At 43.5% G+C, this 17,043-nt stretch overlaps 1 protein-coding gene across 15 annotated transcripts in view; it reads right to left on the reverse strand.

Annotated features, from left to right (window-relative positions):
- FAM174B (family with sequence similarity 174 member B) overlaps positions 1 to 17,043 on the reverse strand; it is a 107,847-nt gene that overhangs the window by 52,378 nt on the left and 38,426 nt on the right. For 7 of the 15 annotated variants that reach the window (XM_039844033.1, XM_039844042.1, XM_039844039.1 and 4 more), the window contains exons 3-5: positions 14,033 to 14,237; positions 5,543 to 5,798; positions 4,935 to 5,059 (exon numbers count right to left, since the gene is read on the reverse strand). The gene's annotated coding sequence lies outside the window, so the exon portion shown is untranslated. Of the gene's footprint in view, positions 1 to 4,934; positions 5,060 to 5,542; positions 5,799 to 14,032; positions 14,238 to 14,605; positions 15,009 to 17,043 lie in introns of all 15 variants that reach the window. The other 8 variants (XM_039844048.1, XM_039844046.1, XM_039844047.1 and 5 more) reach the window with 3 other exon arrangements.

Below are 17,043 nucleotides of genomic sequence, written 5' to 3' on the forward strand. Positions count from 1 at the left end.
CCGTCCGACAGGATAATCCTCTATGAGGTTCTACATTTCCCGCAAGATCGAGCTCAAGTTGCCTGGGGTGGGAGCTGGCTTCATGACACCACTTTAATGGCTGCCTGCCCACCATGCCTCGTTTCCCAGTTCCTTACAGTCTGTCTCAAGATTTACTTCTAGGGGAACGCAAACTAAAGCAATTGGCACCACTGTGTGCCAGCACCTAGCTACAGGCTTTATATACATTGTGCAGATCTGGCACAGCATCTACCGAGAAAGAAAAAAAATTGTCACTGCCCATGCACAAAGAGAAAGGCCAGGCCTTTGCTTTAAAACAAAGGTCCATGATGACAAAGGGAAGAGTGATCCGACTCTGAGGCCAAGCCAGGTGACCAGAATGTGACTGAGCAGATCTTTTTCAGGTCATGTATTCCCTGACAAAAATAAAACAAGGCCAGTGAAGGGAGAACTAGGTTTCCACAGCATATTGAATGTAGGCCCATTGTCTGGGGCTGTGGGAACCTTGTAGAGGACACACCTGTCGGGGACATCATTGTGCCAAAGTGGCTGGAGTTTAGTCCGCCCAACTTTTGCAAATCTGCCCCTTGCTCCACAGGGTATGGTCAGAATAAATAAGGGGCCTCTTCACCTCCTCCAGGAAAGGCAGAAGTGAACTCTAGTTAAGTTTGGATCATTAGCGTCTCATTAATGACTCCAATCTCTTGTAAGCACAGAGAAGGCACAGAAAATCACTGCCTAAGCTACCAGCTGTAATTGCTGCTGTCCTTCTAAGCAAGAGGAAAACAGGCCATGCTTTGTGGCTTCTTGCGAACAAAAGCCCCATTCCTTAATGAGGTTTCTTAATTTAGGGCATTAGAAAATTTTTGGGTTATTATTAGGCCACAAATGAATGCTTGTTTCATTTAACTGCCCCACTTAACAAAAGAAACTTTACTCTTGTAAATTAAAGAATTATTTTTAAGTGTTAGAGGCTGCTGGATAACATTGAATAAAGCCTCAAATGTGACCAGGTTTTGGTGCCAAATTTATAAATGCAAGAGACTGGGGCACACATTTCCAAATGCTTTGTCCAGCTCTAACAACCTACAATTTTGTTCATCTCAATCCCTTCCCTCCATAGAGGTTCCTTCAAAATCCACCTCTTTATTTTAGCTATCCTTTCTAACCCTCAGGATCTTTGCACACTGTTGGGGACCACACATTTCCTGCCAGCTCAGGATCCCCACCCAAGTGTCTCACAGAGGATCCCATCTATGAGCTAAAAAGCTCAAAAAAAAAAAAAAAAAAAAAAGTCTTTCCTCTGCCATCCACGAAAGAAAGATAATCATCTCCATCAGTTCCATACGTAAGTCATCATGCATCATTGGAGGTCTTCTCCTGGCTGAATTAACACAAACCATCACCTTGGGAGAGGGGCGGCCAGGCATTATGAAGGCTTAAAACCCATACTCATAAAATGTGAGGGAAATTCATCTTTAAGGTTTACAAGCCAACAAAATCTGCGATGTCTTGTTTATGGATGCTTTTAATGTTCTCTGCCAAGCAGCGAGCGGTCGATCCTAGGGGAAGTGTGGGGTTGAGCATCTTCCTGCATGGAAAGGAGGTGGTAATGGTGTCATCTCAGAAGGGGTCTCCCAGGCCCCACTCCTCAGCTCCTCTGCATGGCTAGGAACCTTCTATTGCAACTCTCATCCCCCAGGAAGAATTTCTTTACAGCATCACCGTTTCAGGCAGTTCCTGGCACCATCTGAAATCTCACTGTCAGCCGTGGTCTCTGCTCTTCCTTCCAGTCCAGCCCGTCCCTTCCCCTCTGTGCTCCTGCCCCATCAGTCCGGCCCTCCCCAGCTCGAGCCTCCTTGGCAAGCCGGCCTGTTTCTGCAGCAATCTGATCGCCCTGTGCAGAAAAATACCATCTCCTCCTATTTACTGCTCCTACACAGTAAACAGAAATCTTGTGACGAAGATCCTAGAACCAATTGCCCTGCCAAGTTATCACTGGTTCTTTGGAAGGAAAAGGGATCTGTGTCCTGCCCAGACTCTTTCTCCTCCCAAGCTTCCTGACTTCTCGATGAACTCCATGTACTATTTCAAAATAGTTCTTGATCTGTTCAAATTTCAAAGGGTGAACACATTTGATAAAGTTCCAGATGACCCATTTCTTCCAGTAATGATGACGCCTCAACTCCTCTTGAAGCCCACCGGCTCCTACACCCCGAATCAGCCGACCCTACTGTCCCAGGGAGGAGTCTTTCGCAGAGGAAGCTGACTTGGGCAGATGGAAGCTCCAGGAGTCATCCAGATGTCCTAACCAGTCTGATCCTAGGAGCCCTGGTGTGTGTGGCATCCTCTGGAAGAATGGGTGTGGGCCAAGAGCCCTGAATGGCTCCCAGTGGCCTAGGGGGACGTCGGTGACACTGGTCTGTTCCAACTGAGAGTTGGGGATTGGCTTAGTGACCCCCTGTGACAGTCCTAGACTCCGGCACTGAGAGGAACCCTAGAAACCACTTAGTGAAAGGCTCAAAGTGGGCTCCTCTTCACTAAAGACGACAGGATGTCAGCAATCCGGGCAAAAGCGGGTGTTCAGGAAGGGGACTGGAAGGCCCTCATGGCCACATCAACCTAAGTACCTCCCTTAGGCACTGGGCTTCTGTTTTTGAGCACTTGCTGCATGCCAACAACTGTGCTGAGAGCTTCATATGTGCCCTTTGTGGATTCGTCCAACCAGCCTATGTGAAGGAGTTATGATGAACCCACCCGACCCCATGTGGCTCGGAGCAGCTGTGACTCCATAACACCGTGGCTAGGGCACGAGGACACTGGGACTCCTCCCCAGGCTGTGCACACCGAACCCCATACCCCTAACCACCAGGCCATGCTGTACTCTCTCAACGGAGGAAAGACTCTGTGGCCACAAATAAATCAATACATAACCATTTCTCAAGGAAATGCAATCAAAACTACAATGAGAGACCACTTCGCGCCCATTAGGATGGCTATTACAAAAAGAAAATAACAGAAAACAACGAGTGTTGAAAGGATGTGGAGAAACTGGACCCTCCCGCACTGCTTCAGAGGACGAATGTGCCAGCCGCCCCTTTCGCCCAGGCCTTTCTCCTGCCTGGAAGCAAATTCATCTCCACTTCGGCTCTCTGGCGCCATCTACTGTTATTTTTGAAACAGCCAAAAAGTTGTTTTTTTTTTAATCTCTAATAGCATTATTTTTAAAGAACGAAATAGTTTTTGAAATTTTGTTTTAGAAGAATTTCTATAAAATTCCATTCTGATATAGTAATATGACAGTAATAACAATAATATTCTAGAAGAAAAGCAACTTAGCCCACTGTCCTAGCAGCACATAGTCAAGGCTTTTTTCCTGAACATATGCATAAATATTTCAAAGATAACCTTAAATGTTGAAGTGGATTTTATTCATTTTGCCTTAAGCATTGCCCTTGACAGAGAAATAATCTGAGATAAAAAAGAAGAGACTTTTTGTGTTTAAAATTTTATCAGAGCTAGAAGAGGAGCAGTGTAAGTAATATATACAATATCATAAACCCTTGGTCTTTACCTGCTGTCTCAACTCAGTACGTGGCAAGTAGGCACAACGTAAGTAGAATTGTCTTGATAATATAAACGCAACGCAGCACAGGGACACCCCACGTTGCTAATGACCGAATCTACACCTTCAGACCTCCTGGTCTGCAGAGTGGCTTATGTTACTAAAACAAAATTGATATCTCAAAGGAGAGGAAGAGGCAATAAATTGCAGGTAATTGTAAAGAGAAATCAATCATTGGTTAATCTAGCAAATCTAGCTTCAGGATTTTAAGCACCAGCACCTCAGAACGGAAGTTTCATGGAGACTTTCTTATTCTTGTGGAATTGCAAACGAATGTTCCCTTACTCCACACAGAAATAAAGAACTAGAAGCTGCTTCTGGCAAGTTGCACAAGTGAAAAAAGAAAGCCACTTGGGCATGATAATCTCGCCTCAGGTTCTGTGCCATTGAGTGGACTTTAAAATAGCTCTGCTCACAGGAGGCCTGAGCCGAAGGGGGACTCACAGGACTCAGACAAGGACTTTGTTCTGGAAATCCAGTCCCTTTTTCCACTGACCAACTCCACATAGAGGCTGCGGAGTTCAAACAAAACAGAAGCAACAGACCTCTGGGAAAGTAAGGGAAGCTGGGGCCTTTCATATCTGCTGCCAAGCTCTATGCCAGATTAATTTATAAAAGGCAATCCTTACAACTTGAAGTAGAGAAAGGCTCACAGGGAAAACATTAACACATCCCCAGTGAGAAGCAAAGCAGGTGGAGGCCTCGTTTAAATTTAATTTTTTTTTCTTTAATTACATATCACATTTCCCCAAAATGCCAAAGATGTCATTTCTGAAGTAAAGGAGTCAAGATTTGAGGCAGAGAGCCCTGATTTAAAGCATGCCTGTGCTGCTGCCTGTGTGACTGCACAATTCAGCAGCAGCTCTGGGCTCCAGGGTCCTCGTCCTGACATCGAGGTTAATAATACCTGCCTCAGGGGACTGAAATGAGTACAAGCGAAGCATCCTTGGACAGAGCCTGGCCCAAAAAGGTGCTCAGTAAATGGCACGTGCCATCTTGATGATGGTGATGACACTGACGATCCAACTGTAATATTCCTCTTAAAACACCATCCTCCCAGACATAAACCTGTCCCCTTCTAACCGGCAGTCACTTTCATTAATAACAACAGCCAACATCCAATGAGCACTTACTATGTGCCAGCTATTATACATTAATTTTACTTAATTCATAGGACACACAAAAGAAGCTACAGCTAATACTGCCCCCCTTACAGATAAAGAAACAGGTTCAGAGAGGTTGGGTAATGTACTAACTGCTATCACAAACACCACCAAAACCCCAGTGGCTCAACACAGTGAAGGCCTACCTCTCCTCGATGTCCTTGGTGCAGAGGGCACAAGAGGAATGACTCACTTCAGCAGTCATTCAGGGACCCAGGCTCCTTCCGTATTGTGACTCTACTACTTCCCATGCTGGAAGCCACTGAATCCTCTGCAGCAGGAAAGAATGAGTATACACATGACTCTTAACTGCCTCAACCCAAGATGACATGTGGCATGTCGACTTCCATCCCACTAGCTAAAACTAGTCCCTTGGCTCTGGATGTAAGGGTCTGGGAAATAGCTTATTGGTGTTCCCAGGAAGAAGAGAACAGAGGCAGCAATAGTTTCTACCTCAATGAACTTGCCTGAGGTCATGGAGCCAGTAAGAATGGAAGCGAGATCCGAACCCAGGCAGTCTGAGTCCAGACCCTGACCTACCCACTGGGCTGCACTGTCATCTAGGGAACTGTGAAGGTTTTAAAACAGAGGCACAAATTTTTTTTACCATTCCTCCAATCAAGAGGTGGGGTCAAGGTTGAATCTGGGCTCTGTTAGTCCTTGACCAAGAGACGACAGAAGAAATGACACTATGACCATGGCCAGGCTCTTAGGACACTGACAGCTTTCACTTCCCATCTCCTGGGATACTCACTCTGGAATCCAGTTGCCATGCTGTGAGAATCCCCAGCTAGTCTCTACGGAGAGACCACATGGAGCAGCTACTGCTGGAGAGTTCCCGGTCATCGTCTAGAATCACCCACCAGACATGTGAGTGAAATACTTCCAGATGATTCCAGCCCCTGCAGTCAGGTCAGCCCAGCTTTTAGTCTTCTCAGCTGAAGCCCAGACATCATGGAGCAGAGACAATGTCACAGCTGTGTCCTGTCTGAATTTCTCAACCACAGAATCTGTGAACATAAGAGAATGGTTAGTTTATGCCACAAGTTTTAGAGTAGTTTGTTATGCGGCAGTAGCCACTAGAAAAGGAACTTATTTAAGAATTTCATGTCAGTGTAAATATATATATGCCTTACTGTTAAAGTGTACAGCTAAAACTTATTGGATTCTGTTAATTAATGTCACCATAAAAATAAATAAATTTTTTAAAAATAATAAAAAATAAAAAAATAAGAGAATTTCATGTCGCTTAGATCGTATTACTTCTGGAGTTTTGGAAAAAAGTTCTCCAAAGTCTCATTATCCCATTCTTTTTATTTTCTTTCTCATGCTACTGGATATTTTCCAGATTTCCCACAATAAAAATGTATTAACTTTTACCACCAGGGAAAAAATAAATTTTTAAATGATTCACCCTCTGCTGGTCACTAAACCCCACCGATCTCTGTGTGACTTTGTCCCTTGACAGTGCCAGGAAAATCAGACTCCTCAGTCTATATGGTGAAGCAGGTGGCTCTGTACATCCCGGAGTTTCTTGAGGCTTGTTCCAGGAAGGAGCAAGCCTATGACACTGGCCACCACTCCTAACTATCCCTTCTGGAGCACAGCCAGCTTCTGAGCTAGAGGGCGAGGATGATCAGGGACTTGGGCCTCTTATGTGGTTCCAGGGTTGTCACAGCCCCACATGCACACGGATCTATCAGTAGAAAAAGGGTGAGATTATGGGGGAAACTGGCCCTGGAGACAGGAAAATACTGCCACTGAGGACGGGATGCTGTTTGCCTTGGGACCTTTGCTCATGCTGTTTCCCTCACCTGGCGCCCTTCACAGGCACCGAAGTTTACAATGAAAGAAAAACTACTGGCTTGAACCACATGAAATTACCAACAGTCAGACACATCTACCAACGAAAATGGCAACTTCATATGATTCTAGCTAATCGCAGGACAGAGAGTTGTTGGGCCCTTACTAAGTGTCGGGGACTGTGCTAGATATACATTATCATTTAATCTGCCAGACCTCCTAAGAAGGGTATTTCCATGTCCATCACACAGAGGAGAAAGCACACTGGAAGATGTTAGGGTACACTGAATGAGGACTTGAAGATCAGTCATCTAGTGATAAATTCACAAATGTGAAAATAACCAAAGAGATAAGGAGACCATCCCCTCCCCTTACAGACAAGGTGGCCATGGCGTGCACAGGTGTGCCTCACTGGTGATGGGCGTGAACATGCATCAAGCAGTGTGATCAGGGAGCTCACAACAGACCACTGAATGCTCTGCACGTCTCTCCCCATGCCAACGAAGGATTGAAGGGGACAGTTCAACGCTAGCCACAGAACAGAAACCTCAGAATTGCTTTCAAGGTGCCTCCCTGGGCCCTCCCTGCAGTAGGATCAACGACCTTGATTATGAGGAATAACTACAGTACTGCAAATGAGTTCCCAAGCCTAGCCATCTGACTACAAATGCATGAAACCCAAGCATAGAAACACTGTTTCCTGTTGCATGTTCTTTTAACGAAAGTATATAGATGTTCGATTCCACCACAAGTTAACATTATTTGGGGCTAGCCCAAGAAATTATATGTTTTATATGAGGAAATACTGCCTAAATCCTGAAATCCAATGACGTAAAGGAACATGTATACAGCAGTCACTTCTTGGATTCCATATGCTTACGTTCGAGTATTAAACTTTTTTAAACTTTTATTTTTAAAGCACCAAAATAAGTATCAAGTAAGAGCTCAGCAGTCTGCAAAGTTGAAGAAAATATATAAAAATGGAACTTCTGCGGCTGAATGTGATGAGGCCAGAGTCCAGCCTGTTCAGCATCCTCTTCATTTCCTTCAGATTTCCTGGGACCCTCAGGGGACTCTGGGCACTAGGGGACTCCATGGGACACAATGTCTTGCTCGAAATTAATCTGCATTTTCAAGATCCAACACTAGAGGGCCCAAGGCTGAACCTCAGCTAAGCTCTAGATTCACTTTTCTACTTGTGGCCACGATGAAAAGATCCCTGTTACAAACTACGTTTTTAGAGGCAATTTTCAGATCACAGCGTTTAACTCTTTTGGAAATCTAAGTCTGAGTTAAAGCGGAAGTTGTAGTGTGCCCTGGACAAACTAAACAATTTAGTAACACCATAATTCAGTGAGTTCAGGCTTCTGCAAACCTCATACCAGAAAACAGCTAAAAAAAATATGGGATAAGAAGGCCAGACACTTGGGCCTTGATGGGGGACAAAGCATGAATAAGCTTAGAAAACAATGACAACATAACAAAATAATTACGTCTCTAAACATAATGAAACCATCTCATTAAGCCCAAATTAAAGGTCGACAACACAGAATTTATATAGGCTCATAAAACTGAATTATGTAAATGTGATTAAACCAATATCCCCTTTATATATATATATGTATATATATACATAAGTACACACACACACAGACACACACACACATCTACCTATTAACTCTATAAACACTAGAACACTGGTGTGTTTTATATGATAGTAACAAATTTAAAAGATACCATCATCTCCTATGGTTATTTCTAATAAAAATAACCCAAACTCACAGACACCTGATTCACCAACATTTTATCAAATTCCACAGTGTTGTGTCCCAGGATATCAGCACTGCAAGGAAGGAACGATGGGAAAGACTCTATAGAGAGTGAAGAGAAAAAGCCCAAAATAAAATATTCCTTTCCTAATATGGCTGGGAATTGCCCTGGACATACATTTTCTGTACTAAGGAGGTGAGCCATGAGTTCCTGGAGAAAGAGATCCTGATTCATTCAACATCATCTGTTCTGAGCCCTGGGAATACAGCTGTGAACAAAGCATACAAAAGTGTCTGCCTTCATGGAGCTTACAACCTTGTGCAGGAAGATAGTCAACTAACAGGGTAGTTGTGAGCAGTATGGAGATAAAGTGTATCGGGGGAGATGGGAAGAGACGGTAAGAGCAGGGAGGGGTGTATGGATCTGTGATTTTAAACAGGAAAGGGAAGCCTATTCCAGGAAGAGCGAATAGCAGGAGAAAAGCCCTGAGGCAAGTACGAAGAACAGGAAGAACGTCAGTTTGGCAAGTGATTAAAATGGAAAATAATCAGACACCAACTCAGAAAACATAGCGTGGGGGTGGGTACACTGGAGGACAACGTAGCTGACTGCAAGGACTTGGGCTTTCATTCTGAGGGAGGTGGGCTGCCAGTGGCGGCTTCTAAGGAAAGGAATAGCATCATCAGACTTAATACTCTAACGGGATTACTCTGGCTATTAGGGTGAGGCTAGGCTGTAGGGGACAAGGGTGTAAGATGGCATATTGCAAAAATACAGGTAAGAAACAATAGTGGCAAAAAAAGAGAAGAAACAATAGTGGCTTGGTAACACCAGAGTAATTTATATCAGTCTAGTCTTCCTGACAATCATAGCTGTAATCTCTGGACTTTTACAAAATACAGCTGTTTGAAGACAGAAAGAGGTATGAAGCAATATCTATTAAATATGGAGCAGAAATGCTGCAATCAAATATTTTAATATCTAGTTGAAAGATTTTTCATTCTCAGATATACAAGGATTAGAAAACATGTCCTGCACGTTGCTTTTAGAAAAAAATTCCTTGAGGACATACTAAGGCCAACTGAAAGAAAAATCAAGATTAAGAACTCAAAAAGTGAATTTGTAGCATAACAGAATGTGTGTAATGCTGCAACTTGGGCAAGGGAAAATGTGCACATTAGAATTATATATTCTTTTTAATTTACAGTTGAACCAACTAAGAGAGATTATGGTATGCATCACACCCATGGCTCACTCCCAGAGTGTGGGGGAGAAGAGGAGGAGGCTTAGAATCTCTACAGAGATAGACAATTTGAGAAACTGCCCTTGTTACTTAGGTACTGGACCAATGGATGTTTCCTACCTCTTGTTAGGCACCAAAATCATCGATCCCATTGCATTGTGTCCTATGTGATGGATGGGGCAAGGCTTGGCCCTGCGTTTTATACTCCCATCCTGTAGCTGCTCCTTCCCCAGTGTTACATGCTTCCCCTCACAATCCCTCCGGAATCTCTCATGTTTGGTTAACTTAAAGCAATGGCCATGTTGTCCTGCCCCAGCACTTTCTAACAATGGCTAAAGTTTTTACAAAGAATCACTGAATAATCTCCACAAAAACCAAACTATGATGAAGAATCACACAATGGCCTATTTTATTGCAAAATAACTTGATAAATTATGCTCTTATTGAGCAAAAAAAAAATTTCTGGTTAACTATATGGCAGACGTGATTATTCAGTGGGTACGTATGACATTTATAATGGGAGAAAATTAACTTTATTAGGAAAGAGGGTCAGGATGTGAAACTGCAGAGTTTGAGAATGAGCCAGCCCAGATCTGAAGTTAGCATCCCTCTCAGAGAACCAGATCCTGCAAAAGAACCCCAGACCAAGGGCAGGGGCCACTCGGCTTCTCTACACACATTTTAGAGATGGAGGAACAAAAGCCCGAAGAAATCCAATATGACTCGATTCAATTCCACATACTTTTTTACCCTTTTTTAATGGGTTTGTTGAGGCCCTTCGGCGTGGATCTCTGGGGAAACAAAACAAGACATAGGTCCTGCCCTTAGGGAACTCACAGCCCACTGGAAAGACAAAGAAGTAAAATTAAATGGACCGAAATGTGCTGGTACCATTATAATAAAAGCAATGGCCATGATTTATTTTGCATCCACGCTCAGTGGGCCAACTACGACCCCAGTTCCCACTGCCACCTTATGAATGGGTATTACTTTAATCTTCATTTATGGGGGTGAAATGACTTGGTCACCTTAGCTAGTAAGTCCTAGAGCTGCCACTGAAATTCAAGTCTGTCTGACTCAAACACTCAGCTACACTCTGAGAAGTATGTAAAAAGAACCACGTGCGGTGCAGAGGAGAGCACAGGGAAAGTTTCTTGAGGCCCTCCTAACTCTGACACAAAATACAGGAGCAATAAAAATAATTTAAATAACACAGTCGTCCTACCGTATCTACAGCTTCGCTCTCCACAGTTTGTTACACTGGTAAATCATGGTCTGAAAATATTAAATAAAAAAATTCCAGAAATAAGCAATTCGTAAATTTTAAATTTAGCGCCATTCTAAGTAACGTGATGAACTCTCGCGTACACCATTCTGCCCCGCCCACGACATGGCTCACTCCTTCGTCCAGCATCTTCACGCTGTAGACGCTTCCCGCCTCGACACTGCCATCCCACCAGTCACTCAGTAGCCATCTCCTCCATCAGATCGACTGCAGAAGTATCACAGGGCTTGTGTTACCACTTATTTTACTTAATAACAGCCCCAAAGCATAAGACTACTGATACTGGATATGCCCAAGAGAAGCCGGCAAGTGCTCGTCACGTATGCCAGAAGGCCCACGGCACGCTTACGCTACGTCACCGTGCCTGCACCATTCCTCCCCTCGCCTCGCCACGGAGCCACTGCACCACCTCACACCATCGCAAGAAGGGTGAGTCCAGTACAGTGAGACACTCAGCACATTCATGTGAGTTTTATTAGACGTTATTACAGTTGTTCTATTTTAGTAGGTTACTGTTAATCTCTTACTGTGCCTAATTTACAAATTAAACTTTGTTATAGGTGTGTATATACAGGAAAATACATGGTATGTATAGGGTTTGGTACTATCCAAGGTTTCAGGCATCCACTGGGGGTCTCAGAATGTGTCTCCTGTGGAGAAAGGGGGGACCACTGTAATAGGTGTGAAATATAGAATTTACTAGATTCTATACAAAGCAGTGTTCACTTTAAATACATTAAGCATTTAATCCACACAAAAGCTGTATGAGGTTAGTGTTACTATCCCCATTGTAGAGATTAGGAAAATGAAGCACAGAGAAGCAAATTTCCAAAGTTGCAGAGCCTATTGGCGGAGCTGGAATCTGAACGCAGACAGCCTGACTCTTGAGCTTGTGCTATTATCCATTACGCTATATTGTCAAATTCAAAGGTAAATGACAAATTGGAAGAAAAAAAAATATTTGAAACTCATATCACAGAGGGCTAATTTCTCTACTATATTAAGAGCTTTCCCTAAAAAGGCCAACAACACAACAGAAAAATAGGCAAAGCACATGAATAGAGAGTTCACTAAAATTAAATACGTACAAGAAAAATGCAGGTTCTAACCCCACTGAGATACCATTTCTCACCTACCAGACTGGCAAGAATCCAAAAGTTTGACAAAACACTCCTAATGAGTCTGTGGGGAAACATTGCTGGGGGGAATGCAAATCAGTACAAGATCTATGGATGGCAATTAAAAATGACAAATCCATCTACACGGCAATTGTACATCTAGAAATTATTCAACAGATAACTCACATGTGCAAACTGGCATTCATGTACGGCTAGTTATTGCTACCTTGTGACAACAAAATCCTGGAAACCACCTTAAAGGCCATCAACAGAGACTCAGAACACATTTGGCACATCCAAATAATGAAATACTTTGCATGGTAGAAAGACTGAAGAAGTACTTTATGGATGGCTATGAGACAGTTTCTTTCAAGATATAATAAGGAAAAGGGCAAGGTCCAGAACAGTGTGTATGATATATTACTCTTTCTTTTGTGTAAAAAGGAGTGTATCTTATATTGACTTGGATAGGCATAAAAAATACCTTTGGGGCAAGATAGGAAGTGAGTAGACGTGAGGGCAGTGGAGACAGGAAGGAGAACTTCCTGTAGACTTTTTCCATTTTTTGAAGCTTGAACCACATATTTCTGTTACTTATTTTTAAAGTTTAACAAAGAATGTTTAAAAGTAAAAAGGAAGGCCTTTTGGAGGAGGGGTCATTTTAGGACTCTGGCTCCAAAATGAGAACTGTAATGAGATAGACTCTTCATGAACCCATCATGACTAAACCAAACACAACAAAACAAAAGGGATGTCGGGGATCCCCATGGGCACTTGGAGATTCTTTCATTCAGACCCACTCATACAGTTCCTATTGGCTTTCCCCATTATGCTCCTAAGACTCATTCAAAGCTAAGACTCAAGCGCCAGTGACATCTGGTAACATAGGTAACCGTGGGCAACCAGGCTTCTCTCATGGTTGTCATAGCAACCATGATGTTCCTACAGTTGGGTTTTCACTGTGAAGTAATTATCAGGCCTTGTGGTGGGCTCCTCCACTTTTGCAGTTATTTTCCTCAATGACAATTATGAATGAGCCTAAATTAGATGCAATTTCAATTGAACTGTTAAGAGAGGCAGTGAACTGAGTCAGATTTACATATCCTTTCATCGAGACTGGTAAACCTTTTGAATTGTTCGCCTGCTGCAATTCAGGGATGGGGCGATACTTGCACTGCAGCCATCAAAAGCCACTGGATGGCCAAAGACCTGCCAAGTTTTAACCCAAGATGGGCAGTCTCTTCTCTGTCCCCCTTTCCTCCCTCTCCCATCACAGATAGTAGGAGCAGACCCCAGTCTCTTGGTTTCAACTTAGTATAGCAGGTCTTCAAACAAGGTCATTTCATTCAACATCATTTCCTTATATAGTTGATGAGATGCCGTAGGAACTTAACTCTCATTTATATCAATTAGCCTATGATAAAACTGGTTTCATTATAGTATGTCATTTCACTTAAACTTGCAGAACCTACTGATGTTAACTGAGGACTTGCTGTATATAGAAAATGTTTTGATTTATCAGAACTTTATAAAACCTATAATCCTAAATAATTAGCCCCACTTTATACTGGAGAAACCTCAAGTTTCAGCTGCCCAGTTTCTCTACGGGAAAGTGATGACACCAGGATTCATAATCACATCCCAGAGCTGCTTCTCCTGCTACCTCACTCGAGGTCCAAGGTTGAAAATTCTCTTTGTTTGGAAAGCGACACTGAGTTTCATTAAGTTCATGTGTGCCTTAGCTTCTGTATCCATCAAAGGTCAGTAGGATGGTTCTGGCAGCCAAAAAACCAACGTGTTGGTGACAAGCTCTCAGTGACTCATACAAACCATAACCCCCTCATACAAGGTTACATAATGCCCACCCACATTCAAATGTTATTCTCTCTCCCTATGCTCTATTATTCTATTAGTATGCCATGTACCCTCTTAGAAGTGATGCCTGTCATTGAAATACAGTCATAGGAAAGAAGCAGAGAGAAGGAACTATCTAGTGTTTGGAGGAAGCATTGATTGTTCGCCAACCTGTCCGCATTCCTGTCCCACGTAGGTGACCGATGGCTTCTTCTGAGCCTCAGGCATGTTGTACAGTTCTAATAGCAAAGGGTGGGGTGGGTGAGGACAAGGGGGTGGGGGATGTAGCTAGCCGTCAGCCGCTGTTAGGTTTGACTGGTTCTTGATGTGTCAGTTCAGCCATCACCTTTTTCAGCTTCAGAAAGAAGGATGGTGTCTGAAAGCAACAGAAAAGCCCTACATATAGTTCTCTTTTTGCAGTTTCTTCTGAGTCAACCAACCCTTCTAGGCAGGTAAAAAAAAGAAAAAAGTAAAGGGCATGAAGATGCTACACTCAAGCGGCCTTCATCCTTAGGACAAAGGTTCTTAGTCTAGGATTGGTCCATAAATTCTTGAGACGCCTTCCAATCATCAGTGAACCTGATGAAAGTGTATGCAAAATGGTCCATGGGTAGGTGTGAATCTGCAATCACGAACTCAGGTGTGTAAGAAATTTAGCAATTCTTTTGTTCAATCAATATAAATCTGTCTCTAAATGCTACAGCTTTGGTTGGCCAGAAATTAAGACATTACTGGGCCTCGTACCATACTTTCCCACTCTCCTCCTCCCTTTGTGATGGTCTTGGCTCATGTGCAGCATCCAAGCATCAGGAAGTCCCCCAGGTCATCAGTCCATAGTTTATCACTGAGATGCCTCTTGGTCTAGCTCACATGCTTCTTTGAGATGCTGGAGTTCTGTGTGCTTGTGTCACATTTGGGCACTGGCTCTCCATCATGCTGGCAGGAACTGGGCACAGACTCAGCCTTTCTGGGAGTTTTTAGACTGCCAGCTCTCTGAAGACTTAGCTCCCAGACACTGAGCAGTGGGAACCCTCAGATCCTTGGCCTCGACACCAGGATTCAGAACTGATATCATGGACAGCAACAGGATATAGGAAGGGTGAAACAGAGCAGTGGCCTTCAAACACTTTTGAAGGGGGAGTGCCCCCTAAAAAAAAAAAAAAAAACTTTGTAAATCTATGGATATCTTTGCAATTTTAAAGTTAGCATGCAAATTTTCATTCTCTAATTAAATCGTTGCAAATTATATCATTTCCAATATATTAAAATGTGGCACTTTTAAATAAAATTGTTACACCAATCTTTTAAACATACCCAGTAGAATCTCAATATAGTGAGTTGATACCCATCATAACATTTAAAAAATACGTGAGTAAGCTTTTCTTCAAAAAGGAAAAACTTTGTCAATGCCCTCGGGCCAAATGACCAGAGACAAAGTTGAGCTTATTGGTTCCCTGCAACAAGGGTGAACAGTTATCATGGGGAACTATAAGGCATCTCAGCGGTAGGACATTAGAAAGGACTCGGTCTTGTGTTAGGTACTTCTAGGGAGAATTCAAGGAGGCAAGGCTTTGCTCTGGATTGAATGCTGTCAGGAAGCCTTCACTTGAACAGCCTGAGAGGAACAGTGTACAAAGTCCAGGCTTTGTTCTTGAATTTATTTGGGTAGGCTTCTTCAGTTCACTCCGAGTACTGCATAGATCTGATTGCTTTTCTGTTGATAAGATTTGGTTATTAAAAAATTCCTGAGGCGATCGAAGAATCATAGTTAATCTTTACTAAGAGTCAAGAGAATTAACCAACCAAGTTTAATTGAATTTAGGTTTTCCTTACTCAAGTATAGATCCCTTTCTATGCCAGGAGGACGCAGAGAAATCTTGCTGACTAAAGGACCATCACTGAGAATGGGCCCAGCACTATAATAACGATCAGCCACCACTAGATGGCAATAGTAGTGCTATAAGTAATCGGTTATTAAAATGAGTCCTCACAACTAAGCGATATTTGTTACTCAGTATTTACTCATTCATTCCATAAATATTTACTCAATGACTGCTACATGCCTGGCACCATAGGATCGGCAAAGGAAGACACAATCTGTCCCTGGACCTTGTGGTCTAGGTGATGAAATGGACAAAAATCACACCAATAAAATATCGCACCTTAGTAAGTGCTGTGAGAGTGCACAAGGAAGAACCTGCCTGCTGGGGAGGGGGAGGCGTCTCTGAGAAAGAGACGAGCAAAAAACGAAGGAGTCAAGATCCAAGGAAGAACAGAAACTGGGTCATGAAAGGTGGGAAGGGAGAACTCAGGCAAAGGCAATAATAGCCTGTCGAAGTCTCCCAGGCAATCAGGAGGACGGCATGCTCCCATGGCTGGAACCCAAAGAGTAGGGGCACAGGGTGAGCTGCCTGCCCTGATGGGGCGAGCCGCAGCCAGGCTGTGCAGGAGCTCGTGAGCCTTAGGGATAAGCGTCTAGATCCAGAAAGCAATAGGAGGTCACTGACGTTTTTAAACCCTGGAAGGGGAAAGAGCTGAGTGACTAGATTGAATTTGTATTTAAATAAAGCAGATTTGCATTTTGACACAATTCTGTGGGTCTGCTCTGGGGATTTGACTGAAGGGGGTGCCAAGTAGATGCAGATGCAGGGAGACCAGTTGCAGGGGTCTTCAACCTTTCTGGCACCAGGGACCAGTGCTCCTATGAGAATCTAATGCCCTATGATGAGGTGGAGCTGAGGCTGCGATGCTAGCGCTGGGGAGCGGCTGTAAATACAGATGAAGGTTGGTAAGCTCATCTCCTGCTGTGTGACCAGTTCCTAACAGGCCACAGACCAGTACGGTGAACCCGGGAGTTGGAGACTCTGAGTTAGAGAACTATCATTGGAGTCAAGGGAAGAAGGATGTGTCTTGGATCATGGTAAGGACAGTGGAGATGAAGGGAAAGATTGAGAGGCAGGAGAAAGTACCAGAATTCTATGGATAGGGGTGGCGCAGGAAAGGGGAATGCCAGAGATGGCTCCCAGGTGTCTGCTCAGACAGGACAGAAGGTGGAAGGGGAACTCAAGAAGGGGAGGGAACTTAAATGGCGCTTAGGTCGGCAGAGAAAGTCATGAGTTCGCTTTTAGACACCCTGACCTTTGAAGGGTTTTTGAGATATCCAGGTAGAAACATCCAGAAGA

The sequence above is a fragment of the Pteropus medius genome, unplaced genomic scaffold, assembly GCF_902729225.1.
Source record: "Pteropus medius unplaced genomic scaffold, Ma_sr-lr_union100, whole genome shotgun sequence".
Taxonomy (NCBI): domain Eukaryota; kingdom Metazoa; phylum Chordata; class Mammalia; order Chiroptera; family Pteropodidae; genus Pteropus; species Pteropus medius.